Source organism: Halichoerus grypus, chromosome 6 (assembly GCF_964656455.1).
Source record: "Halichoerus grypus chromosome 6, mHalGry1.hap1.1, whole genome shotgun sequence".
NCBI lineage: Eukaryota > Metazoa > Chordata > Mammalia > Carnivora > Phocidae > Halichoerus > Halichoerus grypus.
The window spans coordinates 128,784,662-128,804,104 of record NC_135717.1 but is presented as its reverse complement, the minus strand read 5'-3'; positions in this window follow the sequence as shown (position 1 = coordinate 128,804,104).

The window sequence follows — 19,443 nt, the reverse complement described above, 5'->3', positions numbered from 1 at the left end:
CATATGATTTCACTCATATGTGAAATTAAGAAACAAAACAAATGAACGAACAACAACAAATGAGATGAACAAGAAACCAGACTTAAATATAGAGAACGAGCGGGTGGTTGCCAGAACAGAGGTGGTGGGGGGAATGGGTGAAATAGATAAAGGGGATTAAGAGGTACAAACTTGCAGTTACAAAATAAATAAAAGTACAACATAGGGAATATAGTCAATAAGACTGTAAAAACGTTGGTGACAGGGGCGCCTGGGTGGCTCAGTTGGTTAAGCGACTGCCTTCGGCTCAGGTCATGATCCTGGAGTCCCGGGATCGAGTCCCGCATCGGACTCCCTGCTCAGCGGGGAGTCTGCTTCTCCCTCTGATCCTCCCATCTCTCATGCTCTCTCTCTCTGTCTCATTCTCTCTCTCAAATAAATAAATAAAATCTTAAAAAAAAAAAAAAAAAAAAAAAAACGTTGGTGACAGATGATGGCTACACTTATCGTGGTGAGCACTGAGTAATATATAAAATTGTTGCATCATTATGTTGTATACCTGAAACTCATATAACACTGTATGTTAATTATATTTCAATATAAAAAAAAGTTTCGCAGGGATATAGTACATTTTTTAGTCACTGGAGGGAAAAATGGAATGTAAAGAACAAGTGACTATGAAAATAAAACAGTTATGAATCTTTATAATCTAACAACATAACTTCAAATTATAGGACTTTAAACTTTAGGAATAGATACTTACAAATCCACAATCATGATGAAAGTTACTGGCAAACCCTCTTATATATTTTTAAAGATTTTATTTATTTATTTGAGAGAGAGAGAGAACAAGCCAGGGGAAGAGCAGAGGAAGAGGGAGAAACAGACTCCTCGCTGAGCAGGGAGCCCCACATGGGGCCCGATCCCAGGACTCTGGGATCATGACCCAAGCCGAAGGCAGATGCTTAACTGACTGATCCACCCAGGCACCCCAGCAAACCCTCTTATAAATAGACATATCACTAAATAAAAATAACCAATGGTTTAAATAACATGATTTGAGAACATCTACATACACACATAATGAATTCATGGTGAGTGTTCTTTTCAAATGACAAGGGAATATTATCAAATAAATGGATTTGGGATCAGAGAACAAAGATTATTTCAATGAAATCCAAACAACAGAACTCACAAAGTCACACTTTCTAATTATGTTGTAAGAAAAATAGAGTAACAAAGTAAGTAAAAGATAGGCAAACATCTTTAAAAATAATTCTTGATTAAAGAAGAAATTAAAACTGAAATTACAGGCAAAAATCCACAAATTGGTCTACCAATTCAACTGATTCACTATCAAAATCCCAGAGAGTTTTTTTTTTTTGAAAAACTGATAAATGGACATCAAAATCCCATGGAAAATCAAGGGACTAGAATAGCCAAAACAATATTTAAAAAGCATAACAAAGCTGAGGACTCACATTTCCCAATTTCAAAACTTACTACAAAGCTCCAGTAATCAAGACCATAAGGATACATATAAAAATGATGGAATAGAATTGAGTGTCCACAAATAAACCTTAAACATCAATGGCCAATTGATTTCAACAAGAGTGTCAAAACCATTTAATGGGGAAAGAATAATCCATCTCTTCAACAAATGGTGCTGGTACAACTGAATATCCACATGCAAGAGAATGATGTTGGATCTCAATTTCATAACATACAGAAAAATTTAACTTGAAATGGACCAAAGAATTAAATGTAAGTGCTAAAACTATAAGTTTCTTTATAAAATCAAAAGTGTAAATTGTCATCACCCTGGATTAAGTAAAAAAGCACAGACAGCAGAGAAAAATATATAGATTGGACTTAATCAAACTTAAAACCTTTGTGCTTCGAAGAATGCTATCAAGAAAGTGGAAAGACAACCCACAGAATGGTAGAAAATATTTGCAAATTATGTATCTGATAAGGGGCTAGTACCATATATACACATACACACTGCTGGTGGGAATGTAAAATGGTTAAGTCACTTTGGAAAACATTTTGGTAGTTCTTCAGAAAGTTGAACATAGGATACCAGTGCAATCAACCAAAATCCTAACATTTCTTTATAGAACCAAGCTAATTTTAAATATCCCCTTAATTATTGATAAAGGCTGGGTTGGAGGAGGTGGCTTATGTGTATGGCAGCCTGAGACACAGAACTAGGCATCCTTTCCACCTGTCAGAGACACATCTGAATAACCAGCTGTGTTCTCACAATGGATCTAATGCTGTAAAACACCAGTGGCATAATGGAGCCAGCCAAAATGTGTGCTTCCTATAAAGAGATGGCCCCTGGGCGCCTGGGCGGCTCAGTCGTTAAGCGTCTGCCTTCGACTCAAGTCATGATCCCAGGGTCCTCGGATCGAGCCCCGCATCGGGCTCCCTGCTCCGCGGGAAGCCTGCTTCTCCCTCTCCCACTCCCCCTGCTTGTGTTCACTCTCTCACTGTCTCTCTCTCTGTCAAATAAGTAAATAAAATCTTTTTAAAAAAATAAAGAGATGGCCCCAAGAGGAAAAAAGAGACAACTGAAATATGGATACCTATTTCTTACCTTAAACTAACTAAGCAGGGAAGTCACTCTATCTTCCCTGGGGAAGCTGGAGACTGGAGCTTTGCAAAGGGGAAATTTAGGAAAAATATTTCTCATGAAGATCAGACGAGTGTGGAAGAGAAATTTCCCAATTAACAACTGGATCAAAGGATGTAAAGACTTTGCAGGCTACGAACTGCCAAATTACTTTCCAATAGGATTTCACCAATTTGTAGTTACTACCAAAGAGTTGTCAGAGCGGCCAGTTTATATTACTTTTGACAGGTGGACCAGCCACTGCAAGTTGCCTATGCAATTTCCATTATCCGCCTTTTCGTGTAATAGAATTACGATTTGGGGTGGCAATGGGCCCTGCTTATAAATGCTCAGCCTCCCTTGCAATAGTGATAGCCATGCAATACTTTACCTACCAATACAACGTAAAACAGAAGTCTGCCAGTGATTCCTAAGGAGTTTTGCTTTCTTAATTTAAATGCCATGCCTTCTCTCCCTCTTCCTGCCTGGAACACAGAACTGATGTCTGAAGCTGAAGCGTCTATTTTGTAACCAAAATGAGAGTCACATGCCAAGAATGATGAAACAGAAATATAAAAGTTCCTTGAAGATATTCTTGAGCTGCTACATCAACCCTACTTTGTCTTTTCTATAGATCATGCTATTAATCAACTCAAAGGAATGACACTGTTCATGATTTCAGCTTTGAATTGTATTTGTCTTAAATATCTGTCTGGGTTGGTATTTGCAAATCATTTTGTTCTACCTTTTTTTTTTTTTTTTTTAAAGATTTTTATTTATTTATTTGACAGAGAGATAGCGAGAGCAGGAACACAAGCAGGGGGAGTGGGAGAGGGAGAAGCAGGCTTCCCGCTGAGCAGGGAGCCCGATGTGGGACTCGATCCCAGGACCCTGGGATCATGACCTGAGCCGAAGGCAGACGCTTAACGACTGAGCCACCCAGGCGCCCTTGTTCTACCTTTTTATTTCAGAAGGTATTCTTTTAAATAACCGTATTTCATTTTCCATTCCAATCTGAGTATTTCACTGTTTACTAAGAGAATGAGCTCATTTACATTCATAGTCATAATTTTTGCATTTGTGTATTTGGTTGCACGATATAGAAATTCATCTTCAATTAGCTTAGGCAAAATAGAAATTCATTGGCTCCTGCAACCAGAAAGGATAAGAGTGTAGCTAAATAGAGACCCAGTGAGCCAGAGACTTGATATTACCAAGATTCTCTTGCTCTGCCTCACCTCTTGGCTTCTCTCTACTTTTGTCCATACCCACCACTCCACACATCTTCCAGGCTTTATCTCCTAAGAAACAAGAAACCTGTGCATGTAGGTCCTGTTGAATAAACCCTGGAGGAGGAGTATGGTGTTCACAGTATGTGCCAACCTATGTGCGGGATCAGTTCACAGGGCTGGGTGGTGAGTGGGTGAGCTTAGGTCAGATGTTCACTTCTAGGTAACCTAGTCCAGGTAAGTAAGATCATGCAAAACGATGTTTTCTCCATGTGTAGTCTATGGTTAGAGTAGGGATGGGGACATAGGAAGCTTTTCTCAGAAAAAATGCAGGGGTGCTGGGCGGAAAAAGAGGCAAATGGCCATTTTAATTGTTACAGAAATAAAATGTCTTATTTTATACTTCCTGGGTTTTAATCCTTTTCCTCTCTTTAGATATGGACTATTAGTTTGTTCCTATTCTCTGCAATAATTAAGAAGGAAAGCATCCTGTTTCAATTAAACCATTCTTAGATTTTTACCATCTCATTATTAAAATCAAGAGCAACATAAGAATATTACTCCCCTTTCTGAAGGATGTAAAACCCAGGGCTTTGGTTTCCTATGGTGAAGCTTCTCCTTTCTTGTATATGTATTTTTTTCCTTTTTCATTTAGACTGTAGTCATAGACTGCAGCATTGTCTTTGTGTTGAATAGTATAAATCATCTGTTTCAAGGAACTTTATTTCAAATATATACACTATTTGTATAAATTCAATTTAGTTCTGTATATTTAACTTACCTTACTGATTTCCCCAATCCAGTTTCAGCCACCACTCTTCTTTGATTGAATCTAAATGTTGATTAAGGGACGCCTGGGTGGCCCAGTTGGTTAAGCGTCTGCCTTCAGCTCAGGTCATGATCTCAGGGTCCTGGGATTGAGCCCCGCATCGGGCTCTCTACTCAGCAGGAAGCCTGCTACTCCCTCTCCCTCCGCCGCTCCCCCTGCTTGTGTTCCCTCTCTCACTGTGTCTCTCTCTGTCAAATAAATAAATAAAATATTTTTTTAATGTTGATTAATATGTTGGGTTCTGAAGCAGGCCTTTAGGACCACTTATCTGGGAAGACAATCTGGTTTCTGAGTCCTAGGATACCTAAGAATCCCATTCTGTGGCTTCCCTACCTGATAATAAATGGCCTATGATGAGTGGAACGCCAATGCCTTTAGTTACTGAATCCTGGTCACTGTGGCAACAAGTAATGAGCGAGAACCAGGCTCTTGTATTTCAATCCTCCTTCACAGATAGGTAGGCAGGATGAGTCTATTTCTTAACAGAATCTGACTCTTTCATTTTATGGTACGTTCATTGAAGATTTTTCTCGTTTAACATATTTTCCTGGTTAATTAGGAAGGAATTTGAAAGTGATTTTTCATTACATCTTTTATCACTGTTTTAGACAGACGTGGAGATTACTTCTGTGACTCTACCGAGTGTGAGCTTCTGAGTGTGAGCAAAGAAAATAGACCTTAGGGATTTTCTGAGCTCCAAGTCTGGCCAGGCAGCCTGCAGCACAAGTTCACACACTGATGAGAGTCCAGTCCAGTGTCCAGACAGGGGCACTACTGGCAGGGCTGGCAGAGTCTGACCAGGTAGGAAGGTAAATGAAGTTGCGGCAGGTGGATATTTTGGAAGAAAAGGCAAAAGTCAAAAAAAAAAAAAAAGGCAAAAGTCAAAAATGGAACTTATTATTTGGACAAAGAGTAGGTCCTGCAGGAGCAAAGGAGTGGGATCATTAGAGTATCGGGACGCTGTGATCAGAGAGGGGAATGTCAGAATTGGGAATTTCACTGCATCTTAGCTGCTCATCGCTCAATCCAGGGTCTTGGTTTTATCCTACATTCAAATTTTACTGGAAGGCCTCAGTCACTATCAGTTGAATGCCATCAGTCCATTATTGGGTTGTCTTTTCTTCTATTGCTTATTTTGAAAAATCATTTTATCTCTGGCTCCTACAAATGTACTGCTTACTTTCCATAAGCTGGATTCCTAAGCAGCCCTCCCAGTCCTCTTTATGGAAACCTACCCTATTTAAGAGTTTGGAATAACATGCTCTCTTGCGTCACTAAGAATAATGCCACCTCTGTTTCAACCATCAGCTCTAATTTTTGAAGTTTCATTCTCAATGTAACCAATATGCCCAAACTTCCGTAATTATGTATCTGTAGTGAGAAGGATGTGGATGCGTATGTCCTTTCTGAAGTGGAGAAGAATTAAAAGGACAGGCTAATGTTAACTCCAACTTGGTAAACACACACTTGCGATGCATGCCACAGAGCGTTCAGTCTGATAGAAAAGCTTTTCATGATTCCCTGATTCCATAATTGAGCTTTATAATTTACGCTCTACTACATACCCTGCAAAACATTTCACAGACTGCTAAATTGCACTTGTGACAAATCCCAGACTCTGGTGTTTTAATTCCAGGTTGTGTTCTTTCTACTATTGCATGTTGCATCTTTATTTGTGTCCTAAGTACTCCCCTAGACTGTAACTTCCTTGAGGGCAGGCACTCAGTAAATATTTGTGGTCTGAGTCCATGTGTTTAAAGGGCTTGTATAAAAAGAAATTGTGACATGAAGAATTCCATTACTAGAATATACTTCCTATTCCTCACTATTTAAGCATATTTTTATTTTATTAATTAAATATAATAGAATCTAAATTAATTATATATAATATAAATATTTGTATGTATATAATATTAAATATGATATCAATGTCAAAGCCAACTGGAAATAAAGGAGGAAAACTTTAGATTGGAATTACACCTGTGGTTTACAACTACCACTCATACGAATATACTGACAAATCAGATTCTCCTCCAATAAACTCTGTATGTAGTCATCGTCACATAAACTACTCTCTTTTTCCCAATTTCATCTCAATTTGAGCCTTATACAAGAACATCCACGTATACTTACAAAATTGGGAACATCTCTAAGTACGGTTTTAAATCTTGTTTTCACTTAAACATTCCCAGAGTAGCCAGTATAATTATAATTATAATTCACAACTGCATAACATTCATCTTGCCCCCGTTGTTGAGCACGCACCTTGTTTCTAATGTTTTTGCTCTTGTAAATTATGCTGCAAAGAACATTCTTGCACCTGAGTCTGTGTCTACATCTTTAATAATTTCCCTAGGGATAAACTTACATCAGCCAGAATTTTAGCAGGAAACTGATGGTATATTCAAAATGCTCATTCAAGAGACTTTCATGAAGAGACTGATTACAAGAGGTGTGGGCAGGGTCAAGGAAACAACAAGCAATGGTAAAGTGCTCAGGATTGGCAAACAAGCCCTTACCAAACGCCTAGACCTGAGAGGGAGGGCTGGGCCCCAATGTTACTGGAGAAGAGAAAGCCTCTGCTGGGGAATCAGGGTTGTCCCACTAGGAGTTGTGGCCTTAAAGCAGTGCCTCTCAAAGTGTGGTCCTTGGACCAGCAGGATCAGCAACAACTGGAAACCTATGAGAAATTCAAGTTCTCAGGCCTTACCCCAACCTACTGAATCAGACACAAGGCCCCCAGGTGATTCTGATGCACTTAAATTTGAGAACCACCAGTTTGGAGGCACAAAGCCACTCATAAAACCCTAGCTGAAGGGAGAGAGCACGGGATGGGGAGTAACTGTTTCCAAATCTCCCTTCTTCTGCCCTCTGTTCTTTCAGTGCCTTCATTGGCTAAACCCAACTAAAAGCTAGAGAGCAAGGGAGCCAGCGATCTAATCCATAGAGGGCGTAGCGTAGGACAGAGAGGGGTCTAGTAAGGATTTGGAGAGGTAGAAGAATAACCAACCATCCCTAAATGTAGAACCACTGGATCAAAAATGTAAACATTTTCATACCTGTCATACATATGAGCAAATTGTTTTTTATGAAGAACCTGTGGATGGACACCGTTACCAGCAGTGGTAACAGACTGCCAATCTGGTGGAATTCTTGTTCACTTTAAATATAAGTTTAAAAAAAAAGTCTGTCCCAGTTTTATAAATTAAAAATGGCATCTCAGCTTTGTTTTAATTTGCATTTCCTCATTTAAAATGAGATGGGTTTTTTTAAACGTGTGCTTATTGTCACTTGCATTCTTCCTGGGTATTATCTATTTATGTCCTTTTTTCACTTTTCCATCAGGATGCTATTTTTTTTTCTAATTTGGAAGAACTCTTTTTCAATGCTAAAATGACTTCTCTCTCTCTGTCATATTTATCACAGGTATTTCCCTCAGTTTGTCCTTTATCTTTTATTTTGGATATGTGGAAATTTTACAGCATTAAATGTATTAATCTTATTCTTTGTGTGTATTCTTTTGCTTCGTCAGTTTTGTCCTCTTTAAAAGCCATTTCTTGGAGCGCCTGGGTGGCTCAGTCGTTAAGCGTCTGCCTTTGGCTCAGGTCATGATCCCAGGGTCCTGGGATGGAGCCCCGCATCGGGCTCCCTGTTTGGCAGGAAGCCTGCTTCTCCCTCTCCCATTCCCCCTGCTTGTGTTCCCTCTCTCACTGTGTCTCTCTCTGTCAAATAAATAAATAAAATCTTTAAAAAATAAAAAATAAAAGCCATTTCTTTGGACTGTGAGGATGATTGGTAACTTGGCTTCTGTATCAGTTTCCCATCACTGCTGTAACAAACTGCCTCACGATTAGTGGCTTAAAACAATACAAATTTATTATCTTATAGTTCTGGGGGTCAGAAGACCAAAATAGGTCTCCAGGACTTAAAATCCTGGTGTCGGCATGGCTGTGTTCTATCTGGAGGTTCTAGAGGAGAAACCTTGCCTCTTTCAGCTTCTAAAGGCTGCTTACATTCCTTGGCCTATGGTCTTTTCCTCTATCTTCAAAGTACATTTCTTGAATCTCTGCTTCTGTCATCACATGTCCTCTCTAACTCTGACTCGTCTGCCTCCCTCTTTCACTTTTAAGGATGCTTGTGATCATACTGGGCCAACCTGGATAATCTGGGGTAATCTCACCATCTCAAGGTCCTTAATCATATCCACAAAGCCCCTTATGCCATATAAGGTAATGTATCCATAGGTTCTGGAGAGTAGGACATGGACATCTTTGGGGGCCATTACTCTGCTGGCCACAGTGCCTACCACACTATCCTACCCTCCTGTCCAGCACCATCTAATGTAGAAACCCACCAGGTACTTTGTCCTTAGTCTCCTTCAAGAGTTATTTTCCAGGCTTTCTTTGAGGTTGATAATAACTTTTGTTCAAGGACCATTTTATCATCCTCTTTCTTTTTTATTTTTTGTTTTTACTCACCAGCACTGTGCTTAGTGTAGGGATCAAAACAAAAATAGGATATCATCTTTGCCCCCAAGGTCAAAGGGAAAATATGATTCCAATCATCTTTGTCATATTTTTAAAATTAAAAATAAAACCAGAAGTTCATGTGTTTGTCTCTTTTCTTACCATGTAAGCTTACTGAGAACTTGGATTCCATGTGTTGTATATGTATTTGTATATGTATATTTATATATGTACAATACATTCTGAAAAAAGAATATGGTATAGTGAGTGAGGCATGGGTTCAAGTCTTGGCTCGACCACTTATTTGTTCCATGACCTTATATAAGTAATATAATTTTTATGAGCTTTAGTTTCCATATTTGCAAAATGTGGATGAGAGTACGCATCTCACCAGGACTTCGTAAGGTTTAAATGAGATAACATATGTAAAGCACTTAGAACAGCCTGGCGTATAGTCAATCCTAAAATGTGTGGGCAAAGTCAGAATGTAGAGTAAGGATGGTTTCTTTATATTGCAGAGTAATTAAAAGTAAAGACTTTGGAGCCAGGCTACTTGGTTTGAAATCCCAGCTCCATCACTTACTAGCTGTGTGACCTTAACTGTAAAGGGGAGATAATAATTATTATTATTATTATTAGGGTCATCACAAAGATGATATGAGTTATATGCTCTAACACACACAAAATGCATAGAAGAGCACCTGTCCCTTGTAAATGCCATAGAGTTGTTGGCTATAATTACATATCTCCCTAAACTTGGAGTTCCTCAAAATAGAATATTTGTTAGATTAGTTATATTAAGTAATACAATTATATTAATTATATACACTAAACTTACAGTTTCTCAACATAAGGTATTTTAGCTTCTATTACAGTGTGATATACCAGAAAGACCTGAGTCTTGGGCAGACCGGCACGCATAAGCAAGGCTGAATAAGGCACCACTCCCATGAAATACAGGGTGAACAAATAAAGAGCTTTTAGGAAAAGGAGTATCCAATATTTAAGTGTACGTTTGCATTTCTGTGATGTAAATCTCCTTTCCTTCCCCAAGACTTCATTGAAGTCTGATATGTCTGTACTTATATGTAAGTGTGTGGGTGGGGAACAAAGAGCCAGCAGTGGGAAATGTGGCCCACCTCACATTCTCTTCTTCCTGACACGTGTGTGGAGGTAAGAGCATCATATGGGGACAATAGATTTGGAATTTCAGGTGGCAGCAAAGAGCAAAATGCATGGTGGTCCAGAGAAGTATCTCTTCTGTATGAGAGGGGTGACCTCAAAAGAGGGAAGCTGGGAAAAAAATTACCAGTATCTATTTCTTCATGTTATGGTAAAGATTAACTGTGAAATATCTCACATGTAGAGTTTTGTTGTTGTTGTTGTTTGTTTGCTATTAATTGATTCATCAAATATGCATAAAGTGCTGGCTAAGTGCCAGGCACCGCCCTAGGTCCTGGGGATATAGCAGTGAGCAGAACAGACAAAATTCCTGCTCCTAGAACTTAGTTTTGGGGACTGTGGAGATGGGGGGATGAGAGAGCATTAAGGGCACAAGTAAAAATCTATTAAATGGAGATAAATGCTACCGATCAAAACAAAGCAGTCGAGGGAAATAAGGAGATGAGGAGTATCAGGGTAAGGCTGGAGGAAGGTATGGTTCTCAATAAGGCAGACAGGGAACCCTCAGTACACAGAAGAATTGGAGCAAAGACCTGAAGGAGGTGAGAGAGCATGACTTGTGGCTGTTAGGAAGAAAAACAGTTCAGGATGTGGGAGTAGTATATCCACAGGCCTTGAGCTGGGAGTGTGACTGATGGATGGGAAGATCAGAGAGAAGCCAGTGTGGCTGTCGTGGAATGAGCTGTGGAACATGGGAGAAGAGGCCAGAGAAGTAGGGATGCATGTGTTGGGGAAAGCCTGAGTACAGGTGGAGATTCTGGACCTTGACTGCGCATTGCAATCACCTGGAAAACCCCAGCTCAAAGCAACCAACCCTGATGTAACTGAGATAGGCCCTTAGCATGAGGAGGTTTTTAAAAAGCTCCCTGTGATTCTAATATGAGGCCGGGCTTGAGAACCACAAATAGGAACCTTAAAAGCTACTGAAAGCTTTTTCCTGAGAGGGAAGGGAGGTTCTTGCAGGGTTTTGAACAGAGGAGTAAATGACATATTCTGATTGACACTCTGAGAGGATCCCTGCTTAAAAACATATGCCATCCAGTCATATTCAATTTATCTTTTAAACCACTTTAAAATCTCTCTCGAGGCGTCTGGCTGGCTCAGTTGGTAGAGCATGCAACTCTTGATCTCAGGGTTGTAAGTTTGAGCCCCATGTTGGGTGTAGAGATTACTTTAAAATAAAATCTTTAAAAAATAAATTAATTAATAAAATAAAATCTCTCTTGGCATAGTCACAAATTTATAGTCATAAATTTTACTTATAAAGTAAAACAAATAAAACTGTCTTAGTGTTCATGAAGTACCTGGCTTTTATAATAGTTGCCAAATAACATTAGTGTATTACCATAGGTAAGATTTTGTGTCGTTTCAAAAAAATATAGGATATCAACATTATAACAAAAAATGCTGTGTGTTTAAAGTGGTATAGTTGGTAAAATTCTGTTTAATATTATCCTTCAGTTTCTATGGGAAATTTATTGAATGTTATCTAATGAATTAGAGAAGAATATGCATAGACATATTTTTCTGACTTCTGAAGATGAGAATAATGGCTAAAATTAATATGACGTATCTATAAAACCTTGTCTGAGATTGGAAATAATACCTATCTGTGATAAACTGTATGAAAGTCTTGTATGGGTGGTAAATAACAGAGAGGATGGAAGTTAAATGACAGTATCTTTTCTATACTGGGATCATGCCATTTATAGTAATTCTTTGTGAAATGTTTTATTATCATGTAAAATATATGACATTTTCAATCTGACAGTTTTCTGATTGCTTCCCTCTTTGCAAAAAAAGAAAAGAAAAGAAAAATATTCTGTTAATAATGAAAAACATTCTTTTCTATTCTGGAGTATTTGGAAAAACTAGCTATAAACTTGAAGTACAATATACTGTTTCAAATATGCAGTAACTCTGGGAACTCTATAAAACTGAAATCCACCCACAGCTTTCTAGAACCTAATATCTGCATTCATCAGGGGAATCATTAACCTTTTGTAATACCTGTAGGTATCATTATTCCAAAAATGTAGTATTATAATCATTAGAAGAGAAATTAGGATAATAGAAAAAGAAAAGAGTAGATCTGTATAGCATGAGGCTGATAATGCAAATCCACAGCAAAAGCTATTTTGTTTCAAAAGGGGTGACTGAAATAAATGATGAGTATATTTAATCTACACAGAAAAAAATTGTTTTAACATAATTCTCCTTTTTCAACTTTTAATGTTTTGTTATGAAAAATGTCAAGTATATACATAAGTAGAGAGAATAGTATAATGAACTGCCATATATCTATCACCCAGCTTCAACAATTATCTCTGCTAATACTCCTTGTCCTGAAGTCAATTTTCTCTGACATTAATAGAGCCTCTCCAGCTTTCTTATGAATAGTGTTTCCTTGGTATATATTTTTATCCATCTTTTTACTTTTAAACTACCTGAGTCTTCATATTTAAACCTTTTTATTTTTGGAGGTGGATTTGCTGAGTCTTTCTTCTTTAAATTCAATCTGATAATCTCTGCTATTTAAATAGAGTATTTAGACATTTATAATTAATGTAATTAAAGATATGGTTAGCTTTAAGTCTACCATTTTGCTATTTATTTTCTATTTGTTACATCTGTTCCAGATTCTTTTCCCCCTCTTTTAGGTTATTTTTTAGTATTCTACTTTATCTCCATTATTAGCTTATTAAGTATACCTCTTTATTTTATGTGTTAGTGTTTTTTTCTAGGATTTACAACATTTATCTTCAATTTAGCACAGTCTACTTTCAAATAGCATTTTACCAATTTACATATAATGAAGAACCTTACATACATACTACTTCTGTTTCCTCCCTCTCATTTTTTGTGTTATTGTTGTTATATCTTTTACTTTTGCATATTATAAACTTCACCATGCATTGTTATTTTGGCTTTAAAGGGTCAGTTATTTTTAAGGAGATTTTTAAAAAAGAAAAGATTATTTTATATTTATCCATATATTTAGCACTTCTGATTTTCATCTGGTATAATCTTCCTCTCATATTTCTTGTAATGCAGGTCTTCTGGTGACAAATTTTTCAAATTTTGTTTAAAAAGTTTTCATTTCATTTTAAGTTATTGAAGGATGTTTTCAATGAATATAGAATTCTATATTCTGGTTTTTTTTCTTTCAGCACTGTAAAATCCATTTTTTTCTAGCTTGAATTGTGTCTAAAGAGAAGTCTTAAATATATTCCTCTGTAAGTAATGTATCCTTTACTCTCTGCCTGCTTTAAACATTTTTCTCTTTGGGATGCCTGGGTAGCTCAGTCATTAAGCATCTGCCTTTGGCTCAGGTCGTGATCCCAGGGTCCTGGGATCCAGCCCCAGGAAGACTGTTTCTCCCTCTCCCATTCCCCTGCTTGTGTTCCCTCTCTCGCTGTGTCTCTCTCTGTCAAATAAAAAAAAAAAATCTTAATTAAAAAATAAATAAAGATTTTTCTCTTTATCATTTGTTTTCAGCAATTTGATTGAGATGGGCTTTGGTGTAGTTTTCTTTATGTCTATCTTGCCTGGGGCTTGTTGAGGCTCTTGGATCTATGAGTTTATAGTTTTCAGCTAATTTGGAAATATTTCAAACTTTTTTTTTCAAATATTTTTTTCTTCCTCCTCTTTCTCCCTCTGTTTGGAACTCCAATTACATATATGTAAGTATGCTTAATACTGTTCCACAGATTGCTGAGGCTGTGTTTTTTTCAGATCTTTTTTTCTTCTCAGTGTTTCAGTTAATTTCTAATTCTGTCTTCAAGTTTATTGATCTTTTCTTCTATAATAAACTATTTTCTCTTAAGCCCGTTCGCTAATTTTTTATTTCAGATATTGTACTCTTTAGTGTGCAAGTTCCAATTGTATCCTTTTTATAACTCCCATCTATCTCTTCATTATATTCATGTTTTCCTTTAAATGCTTGAGCATATTTAAAATAGGTGCCTGAAAGTTTTTGAAAGTTTTTTTCTGTGAATTCCATCATTTCTGTCATTTCTTGATCTTTTTCTATTGACTCATTTGCCTTATAGTTTGTGTATTACCTTTTCCTGCTTCTTCACATGCCTAATAATTTTTTATTAGATGCTGAACATTATGGATTCTAGGTTTTGAATGCCAGATATTTAAATTTTTCTTTAAAGAGTGTTGGATATTGTTTTGAAGGGAGTTAACTTACTTGTAGATTAGCTTGAGTCTTTTGAATCCTGTTTTTAGCTTTGTTAGGGTGAATCTAAGGTGCTCTTTAGAGCTAGTTTAACCCAATCATTAAAGGAATATCCTTCTGTGGTCTCTACCAAGTGCCTCAGGTGTTCAGTGAGGTCTCTTCATTTTTTTGGTTGGAACTCAAATGTCTTCTTACTCTGGGAGAGCTCTGGAAATTTTTCAGTTTATAGCTTCCCAGGAGTTCTTTAATCAGCCTTAGAAAATAATTTCCCCCTATTAATTTTCAGCTGAGTATTCACAACAGACTCAAGGGGACTTCTATGAAGATAGATGTGTATACACACACATGTATATATATATGTATATATTTGTGTATATATATACATATATATACGTGTGTGTATATATACATATATATATGTATTTATCTGAACATTAGAACTGAGTGTGAATTCAAATGATTTAAAAATGAAAAAACTAAAATGTATTTTATTGACTATAAGCTGAACCATGGATATGAAGGCAAGATGAATATATTGATGCTCACACTGCACATTCTAGCATCTGTGGCCCGTGGTTAACCTTCAGGTGGTACTTCTATTATATATATAATCTCTCTTCTAAGTCCTTTGCTTCACAAATTCCATCTGCTTCAGTGCCCCCAATCTCTGCCTTTTCAGAGACTACCTTGCTTTACTTGGATTCCCTCTCCCTGCTCCATAATCATGAAAGTGCCTTCAGAAAAAAAGCCAGAGTGATCACTGAGCTTCAGTTAAATTTAACTGAATTTTTTTTAGGGTTTACATACTTGCGCTTCCTGCTGTTCAGTATCTTAAAACAGATGTTTCTTAATTTTGTCCAATTTTCTAGTTGTATGCACTGGGAGGATCAGTCCAGTATGAGTTACACCATTGTAGCTTGCAGAGGAAGTTTCTGTTTCAATAACTATCCACTCATAGCCACTCTTATTTTCTCATACTTCTACCTCTACTTCCACTCCTCCTAGATATGTTCTAGAAACTACCGACTTTAAACTGATGATGGAGCGGATGATTGCAAACCTAATTATGAGTGACTGAAATAGTAGTATCGCTTGAAGGTTGACTGTGTACCACAGATGCTAGCACGTACAGTGTGGGCATCGATACCTTCATCTTGCCTTTAAATCCATGGTTCAGCTTACAGTCAATAAAGTACATCTTTAAAATTTTTGAATCATCTGAATTCACAGTCAATTCTAATGTTATCATGAAGCAAATTTACTAAGTGACAATTATTTGGTTCTTCTTTTATAAAGCAATCATACTGAATTTGAATGACAGATTCTTAGCAAAGGTATTAATGATTAAATGTTATTATATTCTTGTTACCGATTCATGTAGTTTAATTGGCTGAATGGATGTTAGGCAAGAAAATTTTTGAAGAGCTAATAATGTATCACTTTGACACCTATTATTTGGATATGATCCAAATTAAGGCATTTATTAGGTAATGTTCTTCCTTTAACCATTTTAATCCCCTACAAAAAGTGAGCTAAACATTTCTACATGTTAAAATTTCCCCAAGCAGTTTCAGAAGGCTGCAGAATAAATACTATAAATGGCAAAAAACATTTAACACCCTAGCCAAAACACTGACCTATTGTAAACACCTTATAAAAAACACAAGAGACTTGTATTTTCTATCAACAGAAGTGACATTACAGTACACTTTTCTTCTAGGAATGTGAGTGGTGATGTTATTAAGAATGATTAATTTTATTTTATTTTTGCTTTCTTAGTAAAGTCAGGTGGTAATATAACGTGAATACTGGTATTTTATTTTATTTTACTTTAGAGGTATAATGCTGGCTATGAATGGAAAAACTTAAGAATTCATAGTATTCTTCCATTTTAGCATAAACTAGTGAGGCAGTGTGGTGTAGTAAATGATCACTAGAATGAAGTGGCTAGGTTTTAATCCTAACTGATACTAACTTGCAGGCTTTTGTTGAGATATAATTTGTGCACTGTCATGAATTCTATAAAAGGGATTTGGTTTTTTTTTTTTTTCTCTCCACATATCTGAGAATAAGAATGAACAGTTCACTCATGAGAGGTAGGAATTGTTCTATGGAGGCATGAATGTCATCAGAGATTTCCACGGCTTACTTCAGTGATTCTCAACACTGGAAACCAATGCTACCATTTTGATTGTTTTATTTTCTGTGTTTTATTTGTGTTTTCTCCCCACTCCGCCCCATTTTTAAACATTTCACAATTTATATACAGTAAAAGTCACTTTGGGGGGCGTACATTTCCATAAATTCTGACAAATGCAAACAGTTATGTAATCATTACCACAGTCAACATTCAGAACAGTTGGGATGCTGGGGTGGCTCAGTCAGTTAAGCATCTGACTCTTGATTTCAGCTCAGGTCATTATCTCAGCATCCTGAGGTTGAGACCTGCCTTGGGCTCCATGTTGGGCATGAGTCCTGCTGGAGATTCTCTCTCCCTCTCGCTCTGCACCTCCCCAGTATCAAGGGCTCTAGGAATGTGAGTGGCGCTCTCTCTCCCTCTCTCTCAAAAAAAAAAAAAAAGATTCTGAACAGTTACCATTGCCCCTCAAAAAAATTCCCTCATGCAGCCCCTTTGTCATTAAACCTCCCTGGGAACTCCTAGAGCCTGGCAACCTTTGATGTGGTCCCTGTTTATAGTGATTTTCTAGAATGTCACATAAATGGAATCACACAGTAGATAGCCTTTATAGACTGACCCAGAGCTGCCGTCTTATAATAGATATTCTGTTATTTCTTCTTTACTATCCTCAAATAGAATACAAGGTAAGATTAGCTACTCTGACACATATAATTCCAAATAATAAATATAATGTTCTAACATATATGGACAAAGCAAAAAGTCAATTCTAACATAATATGTATTTAAAATGGAAATAACTGAGCACAACTATTCTAGACCTAGTGAAGTAATCGGATGCTTGCATCTACTTTATGGAAGAGTTTGGTTTTATGGGAAGTAAGAAAATCAGAAGCTATTATGTATAAAAAGTACAGGAGAATGAAAAAAAGCAGAGGTGTGATGTGATTTTTCCAAAATGTGAATAATTCTTGATAAAGATCCAAACAAAACCAAGCACAATCTTACTTTTCACAGAATCTTACTATTCCCAGTAGCTGCATTTCTGGAAAATTCATTGTGTATTTAAAACTGTGCGTTTATATGTAGGGGTGCCTGGGTGGCTCAGTTGGTTAAGCATCTGACTCTTGATCTCAACTCAGGTCTCAATGTCAGGGTTGTGAGGTCAAGTCCCGTGTGGAGCCTTCTTAAAAACAAAAAATAAAAAAACCGTGTTTATATGTAAAGTGGAACTAGATTCCTAGCTTCAGATAATTATATAAGTTTTCATCATATTATATTCATACTTTAAGGTTTTCATCTACATGAATCTCCATTGGGGTAATCAAAAAATGTGTAGACTGTGGCACAATTCACATGTGGCCCTGTCTCATGCATAACAGGAAATGTACTATCCCTGGCTTATACCCAGTAGGAGCCCAAAGTAGCTACGAGTCATTGTAACAACCAGAAATATCCCCACAAATTTCTAAAATGCCTCCTACTGGGTGGCAGTTAAGATTCACTGGCCAAGATGAAGTATCTCTCATACCATTCAATACTCTCATCTGGGATCAACCTTCACCAACCTCTTGATTACCAATAGAATTTTGCGGGTAACTTCATGTTAGGAAAGGAATGTCTTAGACTGCTAACTTTTGTATTCTAGTCTCCAGAAATACACTCCACATACTAGAGGTTAATAAATTATCATTTTGATTGATCCCAGTTTTGAGTGTGTTTAGCCTGAAACAGTCTCTGAGATCCTGATTAACTTGGAAGTAAAAAAATTGAGATTTGTCTACATAAAATTAACTTTCAATTTTGTGATAACTATGCCAAGTTTTTATCCCCTCAATAGGTCTTACATTCACAATTAGCTAATCTCCTTTGAAATTTTAAATGTGTCTTTTTAAAAATTCACAAGTGTGGCGCCTGGATGGCTCAGTTGGTTAAGCGTCTGCCTTTGGTTCATGTCATGATCCCAGGGTCCTGGGATGGAGCTCTGCATTGGGCTCCCTGCTCAGCAGGGTAGTCTGCTTCTCCCTCTCCCTCTGCCCCTCCTTTTGCCCCTCCCCCTACTAGTGTTCTTTCTCTTGCTCACTCTCTCCCAAATAAATAAATAAAATCTTTAAGAAAAAATAAAAATAAAAATTCACAAGTGAACATTTTTCAAGATTACTACAAATGCTATTTGGTATTTTACCTAAAGGAAGCCAGTCACACAATCTGACATTGTTTGATTTTGATTATTCCCATGAGTAGAAAGAAAATGTATCACATTCAGGTGGTCCAGGGAAAGATACCTCAGGAACCTTGAGAATTCTCAGGAATGAGTACAAGATAGAAGAATTCAAGTCTTATTGTGGTTATTGGTTATCAATGAGGCAACTTCCACAATATATCTTATGAAATTCTTGGTTTTTAAATAATAAGTTTTTAAATTATGGATATAATTTTTTTATATGGGAAGGGCTTTTAGAGTCACAATGCTCTCTAAGATCATATGCAATGCTGCTAAGCTTGCATGGATGATGAAATAAGACTTATGTCCTCATTGTCCATTAATGGTAGTTTTTATTGCAATATCCAAAGAGCAGAGTAAAATTTGCTCCTTGGGAATAAGTTATATGACTCCATATAAATTAGTAATAGATATCCAAGGTATTCATGCTATTAGAACAGCCTGAGTTAAGAGTAAATTTGTGTGGGCTGTCTGAAGTAACTTAGAAGCTAGTAGCTTATAAGAAGGAACCAACCATAACCATTTGGATCCAAAAATTGCATTAAATCTTTCAATGTATACTTAACAGACACTCACAAAGTACCTATTATATTT